Source organism: Stylophora pistillata, chromosome 2, assembly GCF_964205215.1.
Source record: "Stylophora pistillata chromosome 2, jaStyPist1.2, whole genome shotgun sequence".
Lineage (NCBI taxonomy): Eukaryota > Metazoa > Cnidaria > Anthozoa > Scleractinia > Pocilloporidae > Stylophora > Stylophora pistillata.
In genome coordinates this window covers 11,312,201-11,323,665 of record NC_142520.1, presented here as the reverse complement: position 1 = coordinate 11,323,665, position 11,465 = coordinate 11,312,201, and the positions used below count along the sequence as shown (strand labels likewise).

At 40.3% G+C, this 11,465-nt stretch overlaps 1 long non-coding RNA gene across 1 annotated transcript in view; it reads left to right on the top strand.

The window, feature by feature from the left end:
- Nucleotides 1-4,990: 4,990 nt before the first annotated feature.
- Nucleotides 4,991-11,465, top strand: part of LOC148737110 (uncharacterized) — a 9,787-nt gene continuing 3,312 nt past the window's right edge. Inside the window, exon 1 of the long non-coding RNA XR_015996139.1 lies at nucleotides 4,991-5,223. This is a non-coding gene — a long non-coding RNA (uncharacterized LOC148737110). The remainder of the gene's footprint in view (nucleotides 5,224-11,465) is intronic.

Sequence of the window (11,465 nt, the reverse complement as noted above, 5' to 3'; positions counted from 1 at the left end):
TGACATTTTAGATTTAAAAACACGAAAAAAAAAAGAATAATAGCAAAGGGACAAACGAAGACTCAAGGGTCAAGATGACATCCACACAGGTTGTCCAAAAGTAAGTCACCACCACCGACAACAGTCCTTCTCAGGACTACACTCACCTGGACGATCACATGATACGTTCACATGTTACCCCCGAGTTTAAGCCATTTACTGAAGAAATAAATCTTGACAAAATGACAGATTTAAGGGGATGGGGTGAGGGATGGAGGCAGGGGGTACCCTATATTTCAAGACACCTCGCTAAGTTACAACTCATCCCTTCCTTTCTACCACCAAACCTTGTCTGTGAGAAAAAAAGGGTGGGGGAGGGGGGAGGGCGTCTAGAACAAAAACATACATTTGTGATGACAATGTCAAAAAGGAATATGACCTGTACGTGTGCGAGACAGACACTTTACCCTGTGGGAATGTAAGCCAATGACAATATAACTAATATTTGTAATGTAATATTTGTAATGTTGATTTTATATCAAGGAAAAAAAATGCATGCAAGTCTGATTATGGAGTTCCAGATCATGAAAGTGAGTCACCATGAAAGTAAGCTTTCATAGTTTATGGCTGACTCATTTTTCGGAAGCGTTAAATCAAAGTTAGGCACACCATCAATTCCCGAGGATAGCCGGCTGCTATGAAGATATTTGATAAGGAGGGGAATTGGAAAGTAAAAAGACGACCCCTTATGTTTTCCGAAAAATATGCTGAAAAATTTTGGTAATATTTATAATTGTAATACAGGTTGGATACGACGAGCGCTATCATTGGTCCAGAGGGCGTGCTTTATCAGAGTTTATAGTTCAGCACTAAATTTTCTCCGATTCTTATTGGTTTAAATTGATCACGTGACGCGATAGTATCCATCCGTGGAGAGACACTATCAGCCGTTATAGTTCACCACTAAATTTCCTCCGGTTCTTATTGGTTTAAATCGATCACGTGTCGCGATAGTGTTTTTGCATGAAGAGACACTATCAGCCCATAGTGCCCGCCCGCGGAAAATACCCGGATGGATAGTGCTCGTCCGCGGAAAATACCTGGATTGGTAGTACTCATCCGTGGAAAGTTTTGAATAGTTTGACGGCCGCGAAGTTTGGCAGATCGGAAGAACAGTAACTTTTCAATTCTGACAGGTATAACGCATTATTTAGCCAATGTGCGGTTGCGAGTTATTGAAATTTTGGACAGGCTGGAAACATGAAAAAATATTTGATTGACTTGCATTTAGTGGGTTTTGACTGTTTTTCAACTGGTGCGCGGAACAATAAAGACAATAGAGTGTTTATGTCTCAGAAGTGTCGGTCTGATAGTTGCCCCATGGAAATTTGATGTCCTTAAAACTAGCATATTTGCCCTCGAAGCTTCGCCTCTCCGGCAAACATTTGTTTTAGGAACATCAAATTTTCGCGAGGCAACTACCAGCCAATAGTTCCTCGACAGAAATACTCTATTGTGTCTGGCGTTTGTTCGTTAATTAATTCAAAGTGAAATTTTGGAATAAGTGAGCGGGCAGAGGAACCAATGAAAGGTATGTAGGCACGCCAAGTGCGGGGATTTGCAATATTAGGGAGTTTAAGCAAATCACTACGGCTGGCGCTGCTACGGCTATCGTGGTTGACGAGGCTTGGGGGGAGTACGTCGCCGTAGCCCGCCAAAATTCAACTTTAAGCAACGCGAACTACAAACCTAGTACGGCTGAGAAGTGTAAAACCAATAAATCAAGCGTCTTCGCGGTAGTTTATTGCACGTCTAAAAACTCAAAATGACTTCGTTGAAAGGGACGAGGGATTCCAACGTTTGGAAAAAAAAATTGTAAGCGATCCTGTGCACAGTGAATGAATGAATTGAAATATTTGAGCTTACGTGTTGTAAAATTGCCAGTTTGGAGCTTATAAACCCCAAAGCAAAGTTTCTACACGGTCCTTCATAACCCTCGTCATTCCTTGCCTTCAGCTATTTGAATTTCAAGTAGTCTTTGAGGTTTGAAAAGGAAAAGTTAGACTTTCTACCTACGCATTTCACTTTGCGTTCGCTGCGTTCTCCATGTGCACACTGCTTCGATCCTTCGACAAACCCGGCGGCAAAAATAAAGGCAGATTCACTCGGTAAGGGACAGCAAGCTTGATAAATATTCCCGATAAGCTATTTTAAAAGATGTTAAGTGTATTTCAAAAGTTAAAATTGCTCAGGAGAATGTATAAAGCGAAGAAAGAAGCGAGATAAGTTCACGTACCACAGACTACGCCGAAACCTTCCCACTCGCGTAGAAGGATTTCCCACTACGGCTGGATGGGAACCACTGACATGCGCAATGACTCGTTTCTGGACAATTTTACTTCCGGTAGCCGTAGCAGCGCCAGCCGTAGTGATTTGCTTAAACTCCCTATTAGTAGTATTGGGGGCCTGTATGGCACATCCCGCGCGGCTTGGGTCCGACTGCCTCGGTCGAGGTTAATATATTCATGTGGCGTAGGTGTACGAGGGGTTAGAATAGGGTTAAATATTCCGTAAGCGTATAAAGGGCGTTAGGGTTAGGGTTTGGTGTAGGTGTACGAGGGGTTATTAGGGTTAGGGTTGATTTTCGTATAGGTTCGTGAGTAGGGTTTTTAAAAAATAACGGTACAAAAAAGTACAAAGATAACAAAAGAATCCAAGATGGCGGTGGGATTAACTATGTTTATTTATACACTCTGCACGATATTTGAGATGTAAATAGGTAACATAAGCAAGAAAAGCTGTCATCATGTCTTTGTATAATTGATGAAATGTAGAATGTTCTCCCACTTGTGCATCATAGGTTTCAATCTCGTCAATGTATTTAGTCACTTGTCTCCGTATTTCACAAAGATCTTGCGTGGTAGCTTTTTCTTTTACAATGGCAAATAATTCGTCCAGGATGGTTCGGCCCCATTGAAGGTTCTGTTCAATCTCTTCCTCCAAACAGTTGTTTTTCAGATGACATGGTGTATGAAATGAATGTTGAAATGTAGGAAGAGATTATACATAAACGTAAAAAAATGTCACTCTGTTTGACAAGCTGTCATCATGTCTCTGTACAATTGATGGAAAGTAGATTGTTCTCCCACGTTGGAATCATAGGTTTATGGCAACTTCCGCGCGGTCTGGATCCGAGTGATTCGGCCGAGTGGGTTCTAATTAAATATTCATACGGCGTAGGTGCCGAAGAGGGGGTTTCAGGGTTTATTCATGTGTCTGGCATTTGTTCGTTAATTAATTAAAGTGAAATTTCGGAATAAGCGAGCAGGCAGGTAGTAAAAGAAGAACCAACCAAAGGTTTGCAGGCATGCTAAGCGCCGTAATTTGCAATATCATAACACGTGCAAGGACGAAAATCTTAAAAGAGAAAAGGAATAGACCATTTGAGTTCCGAAGGCTGTTCTTGGTGAATTAACCACATGTGGCGAAGCCCCGCCGGCTGTTGAGCGGAAGCGGGTGAAGCCAGAACCGAAGGAAAATTTCCAAAACTAGCGAACCAAATAAATGTGCTAATCAGTGATGTTATCATATTCAGCTCAGCGCTAGCCTGTTTATTCATATAGCCTGTTTTCATTGTGTCGTCGTTATGCCCACGGATTTACACCACACATTTTAACAACAAAATAACCCTCTTATGTCGTTAACGTTTTTTCTACAAGTTCTTATCATTAGCGTGAATCAGACTTGGGATATTGCGTCGCACAAAAGGGCTAAATCTTAGTTTTTTATTGTTTGCATTAATAACATCTGATGTTGGATTAAATGTTATTACTTTTGGTTTTGCCATGCGTTGAAAGATGAAAATTGTCTCGAGATTACATTGATTATTTACAAGAAGTGCCTCAAACTGTCTGACAAAATAATACAGCCGGATGGGATCGTATTTTATAACACTAGTGGCGTTACGGGATTTTACAGCTGTCAAACTCTTCTCTTCTAAAATTGTTTTTTTCCATCGTTTTCCATCCCCAGAAACGGATAGTGATCCACCCCCTGATTCGAGATGAAGTAATTTAGAAAAGAAACGTTTGTGAACTTAAGTTGATGGCCTTCTGGCATGTAAGGTTGTTCTTTCTTCACTTAGCCAATGGTTTATTCGTCCACAAAACTTGCAAACTTGCGTGAGAACTTAATAGAAAACTATGAATTAAAAGGCAACAGCATATGGCAAGTGGAAACTTCGTGCGAAAGAGTCGTTTCAAGCAGCAAAAAAAAAAAACCACGCTTTTTTGATGAGTTTGTGTACACTTCATTATGATAATAATCGTGACGAATATTCTAAAAGCTTGGCTGACATGACAGTAATTTGTTTTTTAACTGTTACGCACCCCTGTCGTTTAAACAGACTTATTTTCGCCTGTTAAAATCAATATAACTTTTTTTTCTTTATTGGCGATAAAAAAAGCTTGGAAAAAGATCCAAAAAGAACGCTTTAGGGACCTAGTTTACATTGCGTGACGTGCAGAACTTTTTCTTTATTGAATGTTTAAATAATCATTCTACCCCCAAACGCCAAGTCATTGAATGGAAAAACACCAAACCCGGTAGTCGCTTGTGTGTTTTTATTTAAGGAGTTCTTTTAATTGTGGAATTGTTTTGACATAGAATACAAAAGACTTACATTAGTCAAAATGGCTCCAATGGCTAAGAATATCCCAAGGAAAGTTAATGAATAACATTAGAAATAATCATCCTCAGTTAGTATCTGGATTTTTCTCTTCTTCTTTTTGTTTTCTTTCTCCGTCGTTCTTTCATTTCGTTTTGATCAATGTTTCAGAGAAATTTCTCTTTTAAAAAACCACAAAACAAGAGGCTTGTAAAGGGCACATTTCATGCACAAATGATGTTTGAAGAAGATATTAAACATGAAACAGTTATGAAACTTATTATCCCGCATAACTTTGATTAATAATAGATGACGGTAAGAATAAAACTTCGCTCTTTAAGAACCTAGCAGTGCCAGAGAAGGGAAACTGATGGTTGCTACATTTTACTCACTTTATTGAAAATATTTTTAAAAAGCAAACTACCGTGATAGTGGGTTAAGAAGGTTTTTTTTTTTTTTTTTTTTTTTTTTAAACAATACTCTGAAGATGGTCCGCCGTCGCTGCCCGATGCTCTCTTTCATATTTCTTCTTTTTTTGTTTGGAGGCTGGTTCTACACCTTAACAGTTGCAGACCATGGTGAGTTAAGTTTGACATTCTTTTGTGTGGGTTGCATGAAAATGTAGACTTTGGCAACTCCGAAGCCTGCAAATCTGGAGTTGCAGGAAAGCAAGGGCCCGAAACTTACGTGAAAAAAAATTGCTATTGTCAATAAGAGTAACTAATTAGAAATGATGAAGAAGGAAACCACGGTTTTACAAAGCGCTGAAAAATTTAGAAACTTTCAAAACGAGTTGGAACAAACTCGATCGTGTGCGGGAACTTCATTTGGGGTATTTTGGTTGAAACTTTTCCGCGACGTTTCCTAAGTTGTCAACTTTTACAATATTTATTCAGGTCAATTTCATCATTAAACAATCAGAAATACGCAATAAAAACTATCTTTTGGAGGGAAAGAAATATTTTACCTGGTTGTTATTAACCAGAAATTCAAATCAAGCTTGCAGAGAAACACTGATGAATTATTCGGATGGCAATGAATAAGAGACACTCAGACTTTTGTAACTTGAGGAGAGAAAATCAAATAATGTAGTTATATCTAAAGGTTTTTGATGCTCAAGATTTATCTGTTGCAGTTTTTATTTGAGTCTCAAAAACCATTAGATTCGTAGAAATACTCATTGCATTAGCTATAGCAAATGGAATGAGTACGAAAACTGTGAGTGGTACTTCATATCATCGTAGCTTTTAACAGCAGGTGGTTCAGAAGTGTTTGACTTCAGTTCTATCTCCATGTCTTAAAATAACACAGTATTCATTCGAATCGTCTCATGAATGGAAGAAACAAAGGTATCCCTGAGAGTGCGGAACACAAGGAAAAACCTCTCGATTATTATGATTTTTACATGGAAACACCTTCACATGTTTTTGATCAATGAGGAAAACCACTAGTAATATTTTCCTTCATTTACGCTAGAGTCTTCAACTTTCAAGAGAACTAAGCCATACATAAATACATACATATACTTTATTTAATCTCGAATTTGTAGTAGCTAAAGGATAAGCTAGTATCTTCGAGTTACAAGTAAAATTCTAAATACTACTAAAATGTAAAATGTAAAATGTAAAATGTAAAATATAAAATGTAAAATGTAAAATGTAAAAAGTAAAATGTAAAATGTAAAATGTAAAAAGTAAAATGTAAAATTTAAAATGTAAAGTGTAAAGTGTAAAGTGTAAAATGTAAAATGTAAAATGTAAAATTTAAAATTGTAACAGTCTAAAATTTAACTATGAGAGAGAGTCATACTGTAGAATCTTGCGCTTAAAGTAAGAAAATTAAGACGTTCTAAAAGAGTCCGGAAGAGAGTTCCATAGTTTTGAAGCCATATATGAAAAGGAGTGAAGACCATAAGTAGTAGTTTTTGTAGACGGTAGAGACAAAATATAATTTCCGCGTAGATTATAGGATACAGAGCGTAAACCAAACATATTCCTTAGATAGCCTGGATAGCAGTTAAAAAACAAGCTCTTGTACATTATAATTAAGAAAGTCTGAAGGCGTCTTTTATACAGAGATTTGGAGTTAACTTTGCTAAGTAGAGAGTCATAGGTAGAATTATAATCCTGCAAGATAACTCTAAGAATTCGCTTGTTTAAAGTATCTATCTTCTCAATACTACGCGCACCACTAAAGTGCCATACAGACGAACATCATCAAGCTAGTATGAGAATTATTTATTTCCGTTATCGTTTCCTTCATTTGAGAAATACCCTATACCTAAGCAACAACTTTGCTTGTCGAAACTCCAGGAAGCTGTTTGAAACAGACTACTTTGAACATTTTGAAAATGGGATTTAGTCTACGGCGAAAAATTATTTAGCAAACAAAAACTTCATCAGTTATATTGTAGAGACGTTTGTCTCAGTATCATGCCCCCTGGGCAGTATTACGAAAACTTAGACGCATTTTATTGATATGCCATTATATACTCAGCCTGTGTAAGGAAATAAAAGAACTCCTGCAGGGTAAGGTAGGTCCGTGAGAGGACCTTTAGAAGCAAAAACTTGCCTGAACTAACTTACACAGGACGAAATCCCACATTTCCGCATCGCCATTATTACGATAAGAGATGTGTGGCCTACCATCTTACTGAAGGTATTTGCGCTAGCTGGGTGCGTTGTGAGCTGTGTTGCAAAGAATACACGCCTTCTGACGACCCGCATGAATGTTATACCGGGCGATGTCGCGCATGCAGAGAAGATGTAGATTTGACATCGCATCAGTGTTACATCCAACGCGGAGAAGAAGAGGAAGACGAGCCCGTGAAAGAACCCAAAGACCTGTACAAAAAGCAGAAGCGACAAAATCCCGATGTCAGCCCTTACATAGACCCACCCATTTTTGTCTACGCCGATTTTGAAGCAATGATCGAGTCTGACGGTACCCATGTCCCTAACTTGGTGCGCGCCGCAACGGGGGACTCGGACGAGTGCCACACCTTTTACGGTCCAGAATGCTCTGGGGAATTTTTGGAATTTTTAGATACTCTGATCTACGGCACGGACACCCACCCGATTCCTAAAGAAGATAGCATTGACGTCATATATGCATATTTCACAACCTCAGAGTATACGATAGTGTTTTTTTTACAAGCACAACTCTTAAAAGAACACCGGAGATTTGAATTCATGATCCCTAGCGGAACGAAACAGTTGTCTCTATCATATGGAAGAATGCAATTTAAAGATTCCTTCTGTTTCATTCCATCTTCGCTCGCCCAATTTTCCAGCACGTTTGGAATCGAAGAATTAAAGAAAGGGTTTTTCCCACACGCTTTTCACACTCCCGACAATGCGGAATATGTGGGTGCCTTACCGGATCGCATTCACTTCGACCCGCGTCCATGTCAGAGAAAAAGATAACCGAGTTTGAGGAGTGGTACAGAGAAGAATCTGCCCGTTGTCAACCACCCGCCGTGTACGATCTAAAACGTGAGTTGATCGAATATTGCGGTTCGGATGTTAAATTATTGATAGCCGGATGTCAAAAATTTGTGGTTGAATTTCGCGCGGTCGCCGATTTTGACCCGCTCGAAAAATGCTTGACCATCGCTCAAGCGTGCAATCGCTACTGGCGCAAACGAGTCATGGAGGAAGATAGCATCGCCTTAGAACCATGTAGTGGTTGGCATCGGGCTCGTCCACCGCATTCTTTGAAATCTTTAGAGTGGCTGTTGTGGGAAGAGAGGCGCCGTGGAATTCGCATAGGTCACGCAATAAATGGCGGTGAAGTGGGCTTTCATTTGGCTGGTCACACCTATCACGTGAACGGATATTACCGAGAATCGCGCACCTTTTTCGAGTTTCAAGGCTGTTTGTACCACGGATGCCGTACCTGCCTTCTGGATAGAAAACAAATCCCTCGCTGTACCATGGATTTAAACGTGGAAGCGTTAAGGAGTCAGACGGTTCAAAAAGTCAAAGCGTTGCGTGACGCCGGGTACACGGTCGTGGAAATGTGGGAATGCGAGTTTTCCGATCTCAAAAAGCAAGTTGGGGAGTGCCGTGACTTTGTCGCAGATTTGCATCTAATGGAACCGTTAGAACCGCGCGAGGCATTTTTTGGTGGGCGTACTGGTGCCGTTTCGCTCTATCATCGGGTCACAGGCGATGAACAGATACGTTACGTCGACGTGACAAGCGAATACCCATGGGTAAACAAGAATGGTGTGTACCCTGTAGGGCATCCCGTCATCTTGTACTAGCCCGAAAATCAAGATCCCTCGGCCTATTTTGGTCTATTGAAAGAGGACGTGTTACCTCCCGCTCAGTTGTTTCACCCCGTGTTACCGTACAGACACAATATGGGCTCTGGTTCGTACAAGCTAACGTTTCCCTTATGCACCAAGTGTGTTGATGAAGAAAGTGGTAAACCACTGCTGGAAAAATCTTACGAGTGCGCTCACACGGACGCCGAACGCACCTTGCGAGGTACTTGGTGTACGCCAGAAAAAAAAACTGTGTCTCTGGGGTATCGCGTGCTTCGCATTCACGAAGTGTGGCACTTTGAAGAATCTCAGGAAGGATTGTTTGCGCCGTACGTCGACACTTGGCTCAAAATAAAACAAGAGAGCGCCGGTTACCCTTCCTGGTGTCGAGAAGAAACAGATCGCATGCGATATGTGAGTGAATACGAGAGAAAAGAGGGAATTTGTTTAAACGCCGCCAAGATCACGAGAAACCCAGGGAGTAAAGCAGTCGCCAAACTGATGTTAAATTCGTTTTGGTGAAAATTCGGACAGCAAACCAACAAGTCGCAAACCTGCCAAATGACCGAAGCCTGCGGACTGCTTGACATGTTCAACGACCCGTTAGTGCACGTACAAGAGGTAAGAACTTTATCGCCTCAAATTGTGGAAGTCGTGCATCAGCAAGATTCAAAGGATCCTCTCAAAGGTATGACCACAAAGATTTTCATCGCAGCGTTTACCACGGCGTTAGCGCGTTTAAAACTATACGAATCGCTAGAAAGAGTACAACAGCAAGAGTACAACAGCAAGTTGGAAACCCGGTTTGGCCAAAATTCCGCTAGGCGATCATTTAGGCGATATGACAAATGAACTGGACGAGGGGGGCTGGATCGAGGAATTTATGAGTGCAGGTGCGAAAAATTACGGGTATCGCACGCGACTCGGACATGTGTGTACCAAAGTGAAAGGGTTTTCGTTAAATGTGATGGGTAGGCAACAACTTAATTTTCAAGTTCTAAACGACAACGTGTTGAAAAAGCTCATAGATCATCATGACGCAGTCACCCACGTGTACAACCCGGTGCATTTCGTAAGATATCCCGTAGAAAAGAAAATTCGCACCGAACCGCAAATAAAAACTTACCAACTAGTATTCGATAAAAGGGTGATAGAGCCTGGAAGTTACGTGAGTTTTCCTTACGGATACCAAAGAATAGTGTAAACCATTTTTAGATATATTAGAGAGGAAAGTGACGCGAGTTTTCCTTACGGACACCAAAGAATAGTGTAAAGTATTTGCAGATATATTAGAGCGGAAATTGCCATGCGGATACCAAAGAAACGTGTAAACCATAGATATTAAGCAATTTTTATTTTCAAACCTGTCCATTTCTTGTTTTTTAACAAGTATCGCCACGGACATTTTGATGGCTTCCAGTGTCGCCTCGGTTTCTCGAAGTTTTTCGACCGAGAACTTGACGATGCGAATCTTGGCTTCTTCCTCTTCCGCTTGTCGTTTGGCTGCTTCCGTCAACACCTTGTAGACGTGCGCTTCAAATTCCCCCTCGGACATGTCTTTATAGCTTTTCACTTTTTGTCAATTTCCCTTCTTCTCTGTCTCTCCTCTTCCTGCTCCTCTCCCGGTTCCTGTTCCGGTTAACTGCATCGTTGTAGGAGTACTTGATCCAGAAACTCCGATTTTGTAGCAGGCATCATTAGTACTGCTATTATTATCATTATCATGAACGTTTTGCCATTTAAGCCGTTAAAAGGGCAATGGTGTCACTAGATAAAGGAGCAAATGAGATATTTCATATTCTTCCTGTCTAATTTCTTTTTCCGTTTCTCATTATGATGATGATGATGATGATTATTATTATTATTATTATTATTACTATCATTATTATTGAATTTATTTTGTTATCCTCGAAGATTTTGACGAGAGCCGAGCTTCTATTGGCATGTGTAGCAATATCAATGCCGGACTCCGCTGCCGTTGCTGTTCCTGTAAAACTGGTTTTATTGGAAATGGAAACACATGCACAATTAAAAATCATATAAACCCTGTTGTTATCGTAGACTGGATTTGCATCTCATTACAGAACTGGCACACTTGATTTCTTTACAAACGCACACGATTTCTTATCGTGATTCTGAAACTACAGAATAAAATGCTGATGGAAAAATAGCTAGACTCGTATCCAAGAAATATTGACGAGAACCGAGTATTTAACATGTCATATCTTTTCTTTCAACAAACATTACACCTGGAGCACTTTGACGGGGCGATAAAAAGATCAGCATATCAAAAATTGTGTCAGGCGTCCTATTACACCAGATATTTCGATGACGAAATACCTTTTGTCACTGTTTATCATAATTTTCAACAACCTACCCATTTGTACGGACAGATATTGAAGAGTACGCCAGTGGTATTCATGATCATCTCTTTCCCAACTCAGCCTCCTCCGTCGATACTCTCCAAACGTCTTTAGGGCATGGAGGGCCTTACGTGGTCGATTTAATGTCGGGATGATGCTTTTGGGAAAAGAGAGAAATATGCGCTTA